General features: G+C 36.0%; 1 protein-coding gene across 6 annotated transcripts in view; it reads right to left on the reverse strand.

Annotated features, from left to right (window-relative positions):
* The window catches only part of ZBTB44 (zinc finger and BTB domain containing 44), a 66,167-nt gene that overhangs the window by 39,653 nt on the left and 12,599 nt on the right, over nucleotides 1-13,915 (reverse strand). The window contains exon 2 of one of the 6 annotated variants that reach the window (XM_079103159.1): nucleotides 8,817-8,919. The exons of the other annotated variants lie outside the window; for them this stretch is intronic. The gene's annotated coding sequence lies outside the window, so the exon portion shown is untranslated. The remainder of the gene's footprint in view (nucleotides 1-8,816; nucleotides 8,920-13,915) is intronic. 6 annotated transcript variants of the gene reach the window in all.

Consider the following 13,915-nt stretch of genomic DNA (forward strand, 5'->3'; position numbering starts at 1 on the left):
CTGGGACCCCTGTCAGGGCACACGAGGAACGTGACCTTTGAATAGCTGCTTTAAAACCTCCCTGTTCCTCCTGATGGGCAGAATCACAGTCTCTGGGACAGGAGTCCCCTGTGCTGTTCCTTTGCTAGCAAAGGAATAAAACTTTCTTTTTCTCAAAACCATGTCATTATTGAATTGGCATCGGGAAGAAGGCTAGAGCTTTCAGTTACATTATTACCTTCTTTTACTTCTTTAATCATGCTTTTTCTTTAGTTCTGTGAAACATACTTATAATGGCTGTTCTGAAGTTTTTTCAGTTAAATCTGACATCCAATTTCTATCTCACAGACAGTTTTAATGTTGCCTGCATCTTTCCCCCCAGTGTTTGGGCTATACTTTCCTGTTTCTGGGCAAGCCTCAATTTTTCACTGAAAACTGGACATTTCTGATAATATATTGTAGTCAAGTCTGGTTATTGTCCTTTCCTCTCCTGTTCTTTCCCAGTGCTTGTTATTGTTTATGTTATAAACATTTTTTTTTTAATGAGTAGCTGGGTGATTTTGGTGAAGTCCTTTTTCCCACTTCCCTAAAATTCACAATGCAAAGTTTCTGATGTTCCTCCTTAAAGAGGTGTGTCTTTGGATGTGTCACAATCACCCTGAATTTACAGCAATAAATCTATGACTGTCTTTTATCACATGTAGGTGTTAAACTCCACTAACTGCTCTACTGTTTCTCAACAGTGTGTATGTGGGGTGGGAGTTGCCATAAACTGTTCTACAAATTAATCCAAATTCTGGCTCCTTTGAAGGAATACTTTCTGAGGTCTATTTGATATTTGCTCTGGCCACAACAGGGTTCTTCCACTTCTTCTTGGCCTCTCCTGATGACCAGCTGGCATATAGTCTAGGCTATGTATTCATTAAACCCACTAAACCTCTTCCACAATTATCTTTGTTCTTGAGGTGGACCTTCATTTTTAAGTTCTACATATCATGTTGCCAACTAAGTCAGCTGCTTTGGGAAGAGAATAGGAGCTACCTGCTTTATGGTCTACCTTTTCCCCCAGACAAAATTTCTGATCCAGGATTCAGAAACTGGGGTGAAGGAAGACAATGGCTGAGTACTACTTGTGATTCAAATGAACAAGTTTCTGCTTTAAGAACCCAGGAAAGGGGGGCTAAGGAGATAGCTCAGTCGGTAGAGTGCTTGCCTTGTAAGCATAAGGCCCTGGGTTCAATCCCCAGCACGCACACACACACACACACACACACACACACACACACACACGCACACACACAAAGAAAAAAAGAACCCAGGAAATAATAAATAAAACCAAGGCAAGTAGAAAGAATTAATATGGTGCAGAAATTGACAAAACTGAAAACAAAAACAGAAAAACTCCAAAATGTATGTTCTTTAAAAATATAAGTAACATTAATAAGAGATCTAGCAAGAATGACAAAGAAAAGTGGCTCATGACTATAATCCCAGCTACTAGAGGCTAAGGTTGAGGACTCTAAAGTTTGAAGCCAGACTGGGCAATTTAGCAAGACTTTATCTCAAAATAAAATTAACAGGGCTGGGGATGTAGTTCAGTGGCAGAGGGCTTGCCTAGTGTATGTGAGGTTCTAGGTTCAATCCCCACTACTGAAAGAAAAGAATAAAGAAAGAAAGAAAATGAGAAAAAACAGATTACTATAAAAGGAAAAAGGGAATATTATGAACATGTAAATGCTGCAACCAAAATAAAATGGGCCAATAACTACTACAGAAATTGAATTCATAACGAAATCCTTCTAACCAAGAATTTTCAGGCTCAGATGGTTTCACCAGAGAATTTTATAGAATTTTGGTGTTAAAGAAGAAATAACACCAATTACATACAATCTATTCTGGTCCTCACTGGGGCAAAATGGCAATAAAAAGAAATAAAAGGTATACAGATTTGAAAAGAAAAATGGTCTTTATTCAGATATAAGAAATCTTCAAAAACCAGAACTAAGTTACCAAATACATTAAAAAGTCAACTATAAATGGGGGTGGGTGGTGCGGGTGGTAGTAGGGATTGAACTCAGGGCCCTGCACATGCTAAGCAAGCATTCTTACTACTATATCTTCAGTCCTCCCTTCCCGTTTCAAAATTTTATTTTTCGATCAGCTTTGTAAGTTGTCTAGGGTGGCCTCAAATTTGCAATCCCCCTGCCTCAGTCTCCTGATTAGATAGTATTCAACTGTGCACCACTGTACCTGGCTCAATTGTATTTTTACATAGTAGCAATGAACAGGTAACCTAAACTTAAAACAAAAACCAATATCATGTTTACAAAAGCTCCAGAAAAAAGCAAGTATAAATTTAACAAAACATATAGAACTTACATGCTGAAAAATATAAAACATGGATAAAAGAAATCAAGGAAGACCTAAGTAAAAGGAGAGACTTTATATTCATAAATTGGAAAACTCAGCATAGTAAAAGATGTCAATTTTCCTCAAATTTATCTACAGATTTAACATAATTACAATTAGAATTCCAGTAGGATTTTGCTTTTTTTGTACCTACGGACAAGCTGATTCTAAAATTTACATAGAAAGGCAAAGAAACTGGAATTGACAAAACAATTCTGAAAAAAAAAGAAAAAAAAGGAATAAAATTACAGGAATCACATTAAAGAATTACTATAATTACTATACAGGAATCCAGACAGTGGTACTGGCAAAAGTACAGAGATCAATGAACAGGAGTCTAGAAATACACCCACACAAACATAGTTGACTGATTTTTTTGGTAAAGGAATTTTTGGTAAGCAATCCAATGGAAAAACAGTCATTTCAATTAAATGTTGTAACAACTGGACACTCATATGCAAAAGTAAAAAACAAAGGAAAAAAAACCAAACCCTAAAACAAACAAAAAATCCTTGATAAAAATCTCATACCTATTCCAAAGTTAAAAGCTAAAATATAAACCACTTATAAGATAGGAGAAAATCTGTGTGTATTAGGGTTACAGGCTGGAAGCTATTAGCCATTAAACCTAATTAAACCAAAAGCACAAAAGGAAAAAGACAAACTAAATTTCATCAAAACTGCTATGTGAAAATCAAACTGCTATCTGAAAAGCATTATATTAAGAAGGAAAAGACAAGTGATAACCCCTGAGAAATTATTTGCAAATCACTCACCTGTCAAAGAACATGTATCCAGAATACAGGGTATAAAGAATTCTTAAAAATGAAACAGTAAGAAAACAACTCACCCAATTAGAGGTCAAATGGGGGAGCTGAGACTAGTTTTACTGGTGCCTAGCTGTAATGAGTATGAGGGGGGGGGGTGGCGCGGGGGCTGGGACTTTCATTCTTGCTCAGTGATAAGAAGGACCCCCTGAAACAAGTGTCAGACATGTGGGAAGTGGTAAAACAAGGTGTTCCTCCCTTTTATGTCAGGGAGGTTCAGCAGAGGTCAAGTGGGGAACCTAACCTACTGACCCTACCAAGCAGAAACCAGGCACCCCTCACCGCCCCTCCCCCACAAGAGTCAACAAATGCCACATAAGGAATTTGGACTTTCACCCTGACTTGGCAATAAAGAGGCAGTGCCTCCCTACTTCCCTCACTAGCATGGTATCAGAGGATGCTGCTAAAAGATCCACAGTCCCATAACCTAAACTCCACAATGCCCAGGATTTAAAAAAAAAAAATCACTCTTCAGAATTTTGGATTGTACAGAGGGGAGTGAGGGGAGGGGTGGAGCGAGGCGCGTGAGGACTGAGACAAACATTATTACTCTACATACAGGTATGAAAAAAATTTTTTAAAAAAAATCACTCTTCATACAAAGGACCAGAAAAATATGAACCTGGATAGGAAAAGACAATCTACAGATGTGAACACTGAGATGACACAGACACTACCAAATAATTTATTTGACAAAGAATTAAAAGCAGCCATCATAAAAATTCTTCAAGGAGCAATTATTATAATAACAAATAAAAAAAGAATCAACAACAATGAAATATAGTAATCACAATGAGCTACCACTTCATACCCACTAGGATAGCTAGAATAAGACAGGTAATGAATACAGGTGAAGATACAAAGAAATTGGAAGCCTCATATAACGCTGGTGGGAATGTAAAGTGGTATAGTCACTTGGGAAAACAGGCTTGGAAGTTGCTTGAAGGTTAAACATACAGTGACCAAATGGCCAGCCCATTGAGCAATTATTCCTAGATATATATGTCCAAGAGAACTGAAAATGTATCCACACAGAAACATGCACAGAAATGTTCACAGCAGCACTGAAGAATGGACAAATAAAATGTGGTCTTATCCCAACAATGGAATATTACTTGGCAATAATAATAATTAAGTACAGATAAGTGCTACAACATGAATGAATCTTAAAATCATCACGCTAAGTGAAAAAGAGAGTCCTCAAGGACCACATATTGTACAATTCCATTTATATGAATACCTAGAATACAAGAGACAAAATACAGGGCAAAAAGGAGATTAGTGGTTGGCTAGAGTTGGGGGGATGGAGGTATTGTACCACGAGCTAAGGGGGGAGTCCAGAGATTATTTTGGGTTAATGGAAATGTTCTAAAATTGACTGTGGTGATGGTTGTACAACCCAATAAAAATATTAAAAGCCACTAAATTGCACACTTTAAATGGGTGAATTTTATGTATGCTAAAAGTTAAAAATGAACTGAAAATAAATAAATTCAACAGGCAAATGGAGAGGACAAGGGAAAAAAAGTCAGTGAACTTCAGAATAGCATAATAGAAATCATCAAATTTGAACCAGAGAGAAAATAGACTGCAAAAAGATGAAAAGAGCCTCAAAGGCCTGTGCTATATAGCATGAAAAAGATCTAACTTCCGTATTCTCAGAGTTCCAAAAGGAGAGGAGAGAGAGGGTGAGACAGAAAAAGTATCCCAAAAAATGATTGAAAACTTCTGAATTTTTGCAAAGGACATAAAACGTGAGATTCAAAGGGCTCAGTGACATAAAACTGAATTAAAGGAAAAAAAAAAATCATGCTCAGATACTTTGTCTGAAAGATATCCATAGATGGCAGAAACAAGTGGTACAACATCTTTTAAGTACTTCAAGAAAAGACATGTTAACCCAGAATTCTATATCTAGCAAAATATCCTTAAGAAATAAAGAGAAAATTAAGACATCTTCAGATAAACAAAAATGGGAAAATCTGCTGGGTTTGATAGTGGACGCCTATAATCCCAGCGGTTTGGGAGGCCAAGGCAGGAAGACTGCAGGTTCAAAACTAGCCTTAGCAATTTAGCAAGGCCCTAAGTAACTTAGTGAGACCCTGTCTCAAAATAAAATATAAAAAAGGGGCTGGGGATGTGGCTCAGTGGTTAAGAACCCCTGGGTTCAATCCCCAGTACGGAACAAACAAAAAACTGGAAAATTTGTTGCAAACTGGCTTACCCTAAAAAGAAGGGCTAAAGAAGTTACTGAAATGGAAGGAAAAACAATGGAAAGAGTAAAAAATACAGGCAAATAGACTTTTCATCTTGAGTTTTCTAACTTACTTTTGACATAATTAAAGCAAAAACTGTCACTTGATACATGATTCTCAATGTATATACTGAAATATTTCAGACAATCATAAACAGGGGAAGAGGTAAAGAAATTTGAAAGGGAGGGAAGAGTTCTATGCTACAAACTTAAAATGTTTTAGATGTGACAAGTTACTTCGGTATAAATACCTACAGCAAATTCAGAATAACCTATACTAAACGATACACTCAAAACACTATGGATACATAAATACAAAATTCTAAAAAAGGTTCAAAAGTGGGGGGGGGGCAAAGAACAGAGGGAACAAACAACATGGCAGACTAAAGTCTTCACGTATCAATGACACTGAATATAAGTAGTCCAAATAAAACCAAGTAAAAGACAGATGGGCTGAAGGGTGTACATATGCACACTACAGTTTCTTCTATAGGTTTTAAATCCCCTATTTAACTAATGAAAGCAAGGTTTATTTGCAAATTCAACCAATCTCTATGTAGAGGAATTCTGGGAAAGCCATCTGGTTCCATTGCCGTCTAACATTTAAATCATTAGACTGAAGTTATCCCAAACAAAATTCTGGCATTTCACCACATTTTCAACTACTTTATGTTTATTTATAACAAACTAATGATATGCTATCAATACGAAACTCATTTTAAACATAACGATGGGGTCTGCTTAAAGTAAAAGTATGAGGAAAATATAGAATTGTGCTGTTTAATGTAGTAGCTATTAGCCACGTATGACTATTTTAGTTAAAATTAAATAAAACTGAAAATTCAGTTCTTCAGTTGTACTTGTCAAATTTCAAGTGGAATATTAAAATGCAATTTTAAGGGCTAAGGATACACCTCAGTGGTACTGCCTTGACTATCATGCATGAGGTCCTGGATCCCCAGTTTCACAAGGAGGGGGGAAAAAAGGAATTTTATTGTACTGATGATGTGCCCTTATTATCACTATTTTAAAAACAATGTTCTCAGGCTGGGGTTGTGGCTCAATGGTAGAGCACTTGCCTCATATATGTGAGGCAGTGGGTTTGATTCTCAGCACTGCATATAAATATAATAAAAGATCCATCAACAATTAAAAAAAATTAAAAAGAAAAATGTTCTCTAAAAATGCTATTACAAACTAAAAAGCCTACAACACCTAAATTACTTAATACATGGCAGTTACTTAAGGCTTTTTTTTTTTTTTTGGGTGGTGTTGGGGATTGGACCCAGGCAAGCACTCTACCAACTGAGCTATATCCCCAGCCCTCCTTAAGGTTTTTATTAAGGCAAAATACACACAAAAATTTTAATCTACACTTCAGTGACATTCAGTACATTCACACTACTGGGAAACCATCATCACTATCCATCTCCAGAAGGTGTCCATCATTCCATATTTAAAATTAGTACTCATGAAACATTTGTCCCCCACCCCCACCAAACACCCAGAGTCTAGTAACCACTGTTCTACTTTGCATGAATTTTACAACTCTAGATACCTTACCTAAGTGGAATCCCCAATATCTGTCTTTTTGTGTCTGGCAAATTTTACTTAGCATAATGTTCTTAAGATTGTTCCACACTGTACAGTCTGTCAGAATTTTCTTGCTTTCTAAAAACTAACATTGCAATGCATGCATATATCATATTTCATTTATCCATTCATGCACACCTGGGTTTCTTCCACAGGTTTCAAATTCCTTACTTAACTAATAAAAGCAAGGGTTATTTACAAATTCAAACAATCTCCAGGTAGAGGAATTTTGGGAAGGCCAACTTGTCTTACAGCTCTCTGATACTTAAATCATTTATTGAAGTTATCCCAAACATAAAATTTGGGCATTTTACTGTATCTTTACTACTTTTAACTGTTCACATTTTTCTCTTTTCCAGGTTTCAATCGCATCTGTATTTTAACTAATTTCAATATGTTCATGTGTATGATATACCTCTATAGGCAAGGAAAGATTTTTTTTTTAGTGGTAAAATATATATAACAAAATTTGCTATTCTAACCATTTCTAAGGTTACATTTAGTGACATAACTACACACTGTTGTGCAACCAGTACCTAATTCCAAAACGTTCTCATCAGCAAGGTCAGATTTTGACAAAACTCCAAAGAATTTCAGGGAACAAAAGCAAATAACATCACAGACTTCATTTTGGTATAGCTGTTCCAAAATTATATTACAAAAATTCATTTTACTATAAATAATTCAATCTTTTTAAAAATTGAAATTTGACAGAATGACTTGATTTTTTTCTAGTTTTCTATTCCACAGATATTAAAAAGGTAAGCAAATATGTAGGTAAAATTTTCAAAAATTTAGCATTATAACTCAAGGATTTATAGTATCACATTGTATGAAACTTTGCAAACTTTTAAATTCTTGCTTAGACAGTATGGATATATAGCTCTTATACCCTGCTTCCTCATCATTGTTAAAAATTTATTCATGGATAGGGCTGTGAATATAGCTCAGAGGTAGAGTGCTTGCCTAGGCCCAAGTTTTGATTCCCACCACTAATAAAAAAAAAAAAAAAAAAATCAGGGGTAAAACAAAATTGAATTGCAAAAATCACAAACATAATAATTCATAGTTGTCACAACTATTAATGGTATTATACATTAGTAATGGTTCTTTAAAATAGGGTGAGGTACTTAAGCAATTGAACTCCAATTCCTCAACTTCTCATTAACCATGAAGAGATAACAATCACAAAATCTCTGATAAGATCTGTTCTTTTGAGGACCCTGATTAAAAGTGGTCATTAACAGGACTTTAGATAGCAGTTCTAGAAATCATTAGTCTTTACAACTACAGACAAATATGGAAAAACATTCTGACCTGATGTAGCCAAATATTGTCTCTTGATGAACTATGTCGATTGTAGGGTGTGACTCTGAGACTGCCAGCTTCAATTCTGTCATATTATAGACATTACATTCATGGTTTGAATATAGAGGTTAAAAAGATAAAGGATGGAGAAACAAAATGAAAGAGGCAACATTTCCCCCCATTCAGAGGGGTGGGGAAAAAAGCACACTCAGAATGAAGAAATCTGAATTTCAGAGTTGAAACAGACATTAGTTATTTTATAGTTCAGGAAAGAAATTTAATTCAACAAACATTTATTAGGTGCCAAGTACTTGTGCTAAAGCCCAGAAAGGTTTAATAACTCAGTAGCCTAGCAGAGCTGGGAGTGGAGCTCAGATTACTTGTTCTTGCTTTGTACAAAAATCACTGTTAAAAACAGGACTTGAGCTGGGTGGGGTGGTACACACCTGTGATTCCAGTGGCTTGGGAGGCTGAAGCAGGAGGATCTCGAGTTCAAAGCAAGTCTCAGTGACTCAGCAAGGCACTTAGAAACTCAGTGAGACCCTGTCTCTAAATAAAACATAAAAAAGAGCTGGGGATGTGGCTCAGTGGTTAAGAACCCCTGGGTTCAATCCTCAGTACCAATGACAACAGAAAACAAAACAAAAAAAAAAAAAAAAAAAAAGACTTGAAACCAGTCTGAATTTTAAATACTCTTCCCACAGACTTGATAATAATGTAAAAACTGCTTCCACCAGGGAACAATTGTTCTTATTAGAATTAAAATCTTATTACTTCTAGAACACAGTCAATGTGGTCAAAATCAACTATCCTATATAAGAGACAAACTGCTTTCATACAATTAAAGAAAACTGCTTTGAGAAGTTATGACTTACAACTTAAATACCTTTCTAAATTGTCTAAGTGACAGAAAGGCAAATTTTATAACAAAATTATGTTTTAAAAAATCAAAGAAATTAACTATTAGGTCAGAATTTGTGTGTGTGCGCAAGTGGTGTTGGCGGTGAAACTCCGGGCCTTGTAAATGTTGGTCAAGTGTTCTATTACCGAACTACATCCCCAGCCCTGGACCAGAATTTTATTATTTTTGGTACCAGGAATTTAACCCAGGTGTGCTTATTAACCAATGAGCCATATCCCCAGTCCTTTTATTTTTTTTTTTGAGACATGTGTCCCTAAGTTGCTAAGGCTGGCTTTGAACTCTCCACCCTTTTGTCTGAGCCTCCAGAGTTGCTGGGATTACAGGCACGTGCCCCTGTGCCTAGACAGACCAGAATTTTAAAAGCTGTCTTAGTTGTAGTACTTGCTGCCTAACAACTCAAAAAAAAAAAAAAAAAAAAAAAAAAAAAAAAGAAGTGACTATGAAAATGGCAGACATCAGCACATTCTAATTATATGAAGGTCTCAGAAAAATACCTAAAGTTACTCTTCAATCTGTATATAAATATCTAAAAAAACTAAAACACAGTCCTTTTAAAGCATCTATTAATCAGAATTTTCTTTTAAATGGGGTCTTGCTATGTTGCCTGGGCTGGCCTTGAAGTCTCCTGGGTTCCAAGGGATTCTCCTGCCTCAGCCTCTGAAGTATCTGCTACACCAACGCACCCAGCTTGAGTTTTCTTAGAAACCTACTATGCCAAATCTTCCCAATAAACCTTATGTACCTCACATCAATTCTCCCTAAGGTTTCTAATTCTAGATCTGCCATTGACACTTTTGGAATCTCTATTCTTTTGAAACACAGAAGACTGCTATAAAGATAAAAACATTGAGACTTGATAAATCATCATGCATTAATTAGAAGAATGAGTTTTTTCCATATTACCGAAAATGGAATAATAGATTCTTCACCTCAAATAGTCACATTTCACATTTAATTCAATTATCAATGTGTTAATGTTTCCTGAAGAGCGTATACTAGGAAGAGTGATAGTTTTGTAGTTCAAACAGATTTGGATCTTAATCACTGCAGTATCATTGAGATAGCTGGATGATGTTAGAAAAGTTCCATGAACTTTGAGGCTTGCTTTGCGAATTAAATAAGTACATATTAAGTTTCCACTGACTGGCACATTGTATATATGAACAAGGATATGAGAGCAAGCAACAGGTGAGTTAACCTCATGGACAGATAGCTATCACCTCTGAGTGAATTAATCTCAAAGTTCCAACATTATTCTTAGCTTCAATTCTGGGCTTCTAGTGACCAGCTACCACACTAGATTTGCCATATTGCAAATTCAGTATCTGAAACTGAACTTGCTTTTTCTCCTACAGCTAACATTCCACTGCAAAATTTTATTTTCTTAATGATTTATACCTTCAATTGCTCAGTCACCCATTGATTAAAATCTCATATAGTAGTTCCCTCTTATCCAAGGATACATTCCAAGACTCCCCTTTGGATACTTGAAATCGGAGATAGTACTGAACCTTATATATGTTTTTTCCTATATATAACATACATATGATAAAGTTTAGTATTAATTTTTTTTATTCACCAGCTTCATCTCCCATCAAAACCTAGAAATCATTCCTCAGGTACCCTTCACAGACAAATGAAGGAAAATTATAGATCCTCTCCTACTTATCTTTACTGACAAATCAGTCATCTTCCAATGCAAGATGGTTAACTGTGATCACTACCAAGAGATGATAATGATCTCATATAGTCACATAAGTCTTGGCTGTCTGGTCTCCACTGGTGTGTTCTGTGTGTGTGCATGCCTGCCTGCCTGCCTGCCTGCCTGCCTGCCTGCCTGCCTGCCTGCCTGCCTGCCTGCCTGCCTGCCTACCTGCCTGCCCGCTTGCTTGCTTGCTTGCTTGCTTGCTTGCTTACTTATTTTTGGGTACCAAGGAATATTATTAAGTCCAGCATGTTAGGTAAGTACAAAAACATAAGAATGCTACAAGTGCTAACAAACAAAGATAGGTGATTATGGTGAAAGTAAAATGCAAAGATAAATGTATTAGTAGAGATAAACATATTCATAAAGAGAAAACAAAGCATGCTACCCTGTGATTGTGGTAAATACTTAGAATAAATGAAGTACCCACAACTAATCCTGCAACATGTAAGACTAAACCTGCATGATAACTGATGATGATCTGAAAAAAAAAAAAAAGATGAAGAAATGGAAAAACTATGGAGTATGTACGTGGTTAGAGTGGTATCTACCCTGCACATCAGATTTCACTCTTTTAATCTTAGGATCCCTTTACACTGTTAAAATGTACTGAGAATCCCAGAGAACTTTTATTTATGTGAACTATATCTTCTAACACTTAACGTTAAAAGTTGTAAAATTTAAAAAATTGATTAAAAATAATAAATCTGTTAATGTTAATACAACAGAGTTTTCAAAAACCTGTATTCTCACAGACTAAAAATGGCAAGATTTGCAAATCTCTTGGCATCTAGTTTACTGGAAATTAGTAGAATTCTCACATCTGCATTTGCATTTAGTCCATTGTGACAGCAAATTTTAAGAGCCTCTGAAAACTTCATTGTATATATCTCAAAATAAAAAAGAAATGGCAAATAACATCTTAAAATAGTCATGAAACTATTTTGACTTCTGAAAGGTTCTGGGGATCCCCATGAGACTTCCCAGACCACAATTACCACTGCCTTTAGAATAGCAAAATAGTGTGATATGGAAAGTACTCAGGAGGGCCTCATGTCATTTATCACTTAAGATAGTCGTAAAGGATAGGTGTTAGATTTGTATATGGGGTAGGATAAATACCTCAAAAGATTTTCACTGTAGATTCGTTTGTTTTAGATAAAAGATGGTGGTCAAGAAAGTGTTTCTGACCAGGAAAAACAGAACCTGCTGGGGATCTCCTTGCCACTCCTCCAACCCGCAAAACAGCCCACAAAAAAAGCCAGCTAGGTGTTTTCATCTCTGGAATTAAGGTCTAAAATTTAAATTGTGGGGGCCATCTTGTAACCATGGGAGAGCTATAATCTAAGGATGGCAAAAACAAAAGTTGAGAACTGACTTTGATGATGTCATTGAAATGCTAAATTAACCAACTCTGAAGCTGCCCTACTCTAGCAGTCTGTTTTGTGTTTGAAATAATGGATGTCCTTAATGTTTAAGCCACTTGATTCATGATTTTCTGCTATAAAATGTCAATCCTCATTCAGATAACCCATAGGTACTTCAACAGGTCCAAATAAATTCATCATGTCTTACAAATATACTCTTCCTTTTGAAGTTCTCTCGTCGATGATAGCACCAACTCTAAAAAGACAAAAGTACAATCACAAGTACCCTTATGAGGAGGCGGCAAAGGGATACTGATACACAAAGAAGGTGCTGTAAAGAGGGGAGGATGAGAGGGGTTATGGTAGTGTGCAGAAACTGAAGTGATGAATGATATGGCTACAAGAAGAATGCCTGCAGCTGGAAGAAGCAGGGATGGTTTATCCCTTAAGCCTTTTGAGGGAGTGGGCACCTGTCGACATTGTGGTTTCAACTCAGAGATAACTGATTTAGAATTTCTGGCCTCCAGAAGTGGGAGAGAATAAATTTGTTGCTTTAAGTCATCCACTTTGTGATAACCATGAAACCAATACAACTTCTTTTTTCCTTTTCCTCCCAATATGGACCCGGTCACTAAAACCGGGGGTGGGGGGGGTGGGGGTCAAACCTAACCCCCACTTCTTTTCTCACTGTAGTAGACTACTTAAACAGCGTCCTGATTGGTCTCCTTGCCCTTAGTTTTATCAATTGTGAATTAACCCTCCAACATTATTTGAACAGTCTCTAAAACACAATCATCTGAGTCCAGACATTTATTACTTTAGATGCCCTAGTTATCATGCAGCACAAATATTTATTAGCCTTTATTACTTTTCAGCACTTCCATAATTTTGCATTTCAAATATTTCATAATACTCCACAATACTGTTATTTAATATTGATTGATTTCAACATACAAAATCCTTGAGATAAGGCTATTACCTCCCACTATATGAATTAGGAAATTAAGACTCAGAGAAGAAATGATTTGTCAAAGGTTACAAGGCTGGTAGCAACATATTTGTGGCTAAGCCTTCTCACTTTTATAGTCTCCCTGCTCTATTACACTGAGATGCTTTAGGTTCTCTCCCTCCCCTCCCTTACTCTCCAATATAAACTCTTTGCTCCAAACTGGCTTTGACTCATTCTCTAAATATACTATTATCCACTTCCCTACCTCTGGAATTCTTTCCTTATTACTCTCAACAGGTTAAATTCTACTCAACTGTTATTCTCCGAACACAATATATTACCAATGCTTTCCATTTGTATGATCCTTTCAGATTAAGATATATTTTCAAATGTATTTTCTTTGGATCTTAAAAGCCTTATGAAATACATTAAAAAAAACTAAAGATCAGAGAAAAGAAGTGGCTTAACAGGTACTCAAACTCAGAACTTCTAACTAATTAAATGCTGTCTTAATTTTACTATTATACCACATTGCCTTTCCCTCCATGGAACTCATGCACTAGTTCTGTCAGGATCATTTGATTCAGCATTTGATATATTAT

This window comes from Sciurus vulgaris, assembly GCF_902686455.1.
Source record: "Sciurus vulgaris genome assembly, chromosome: 11".
Classification (NCBI taxonomy): domain Eukaryota; kingdom Metazoa; phylum Chordata; class Mammalia; order Rodentia; family Sciuridae; genus Sciurus; species Sciurus vulgaris.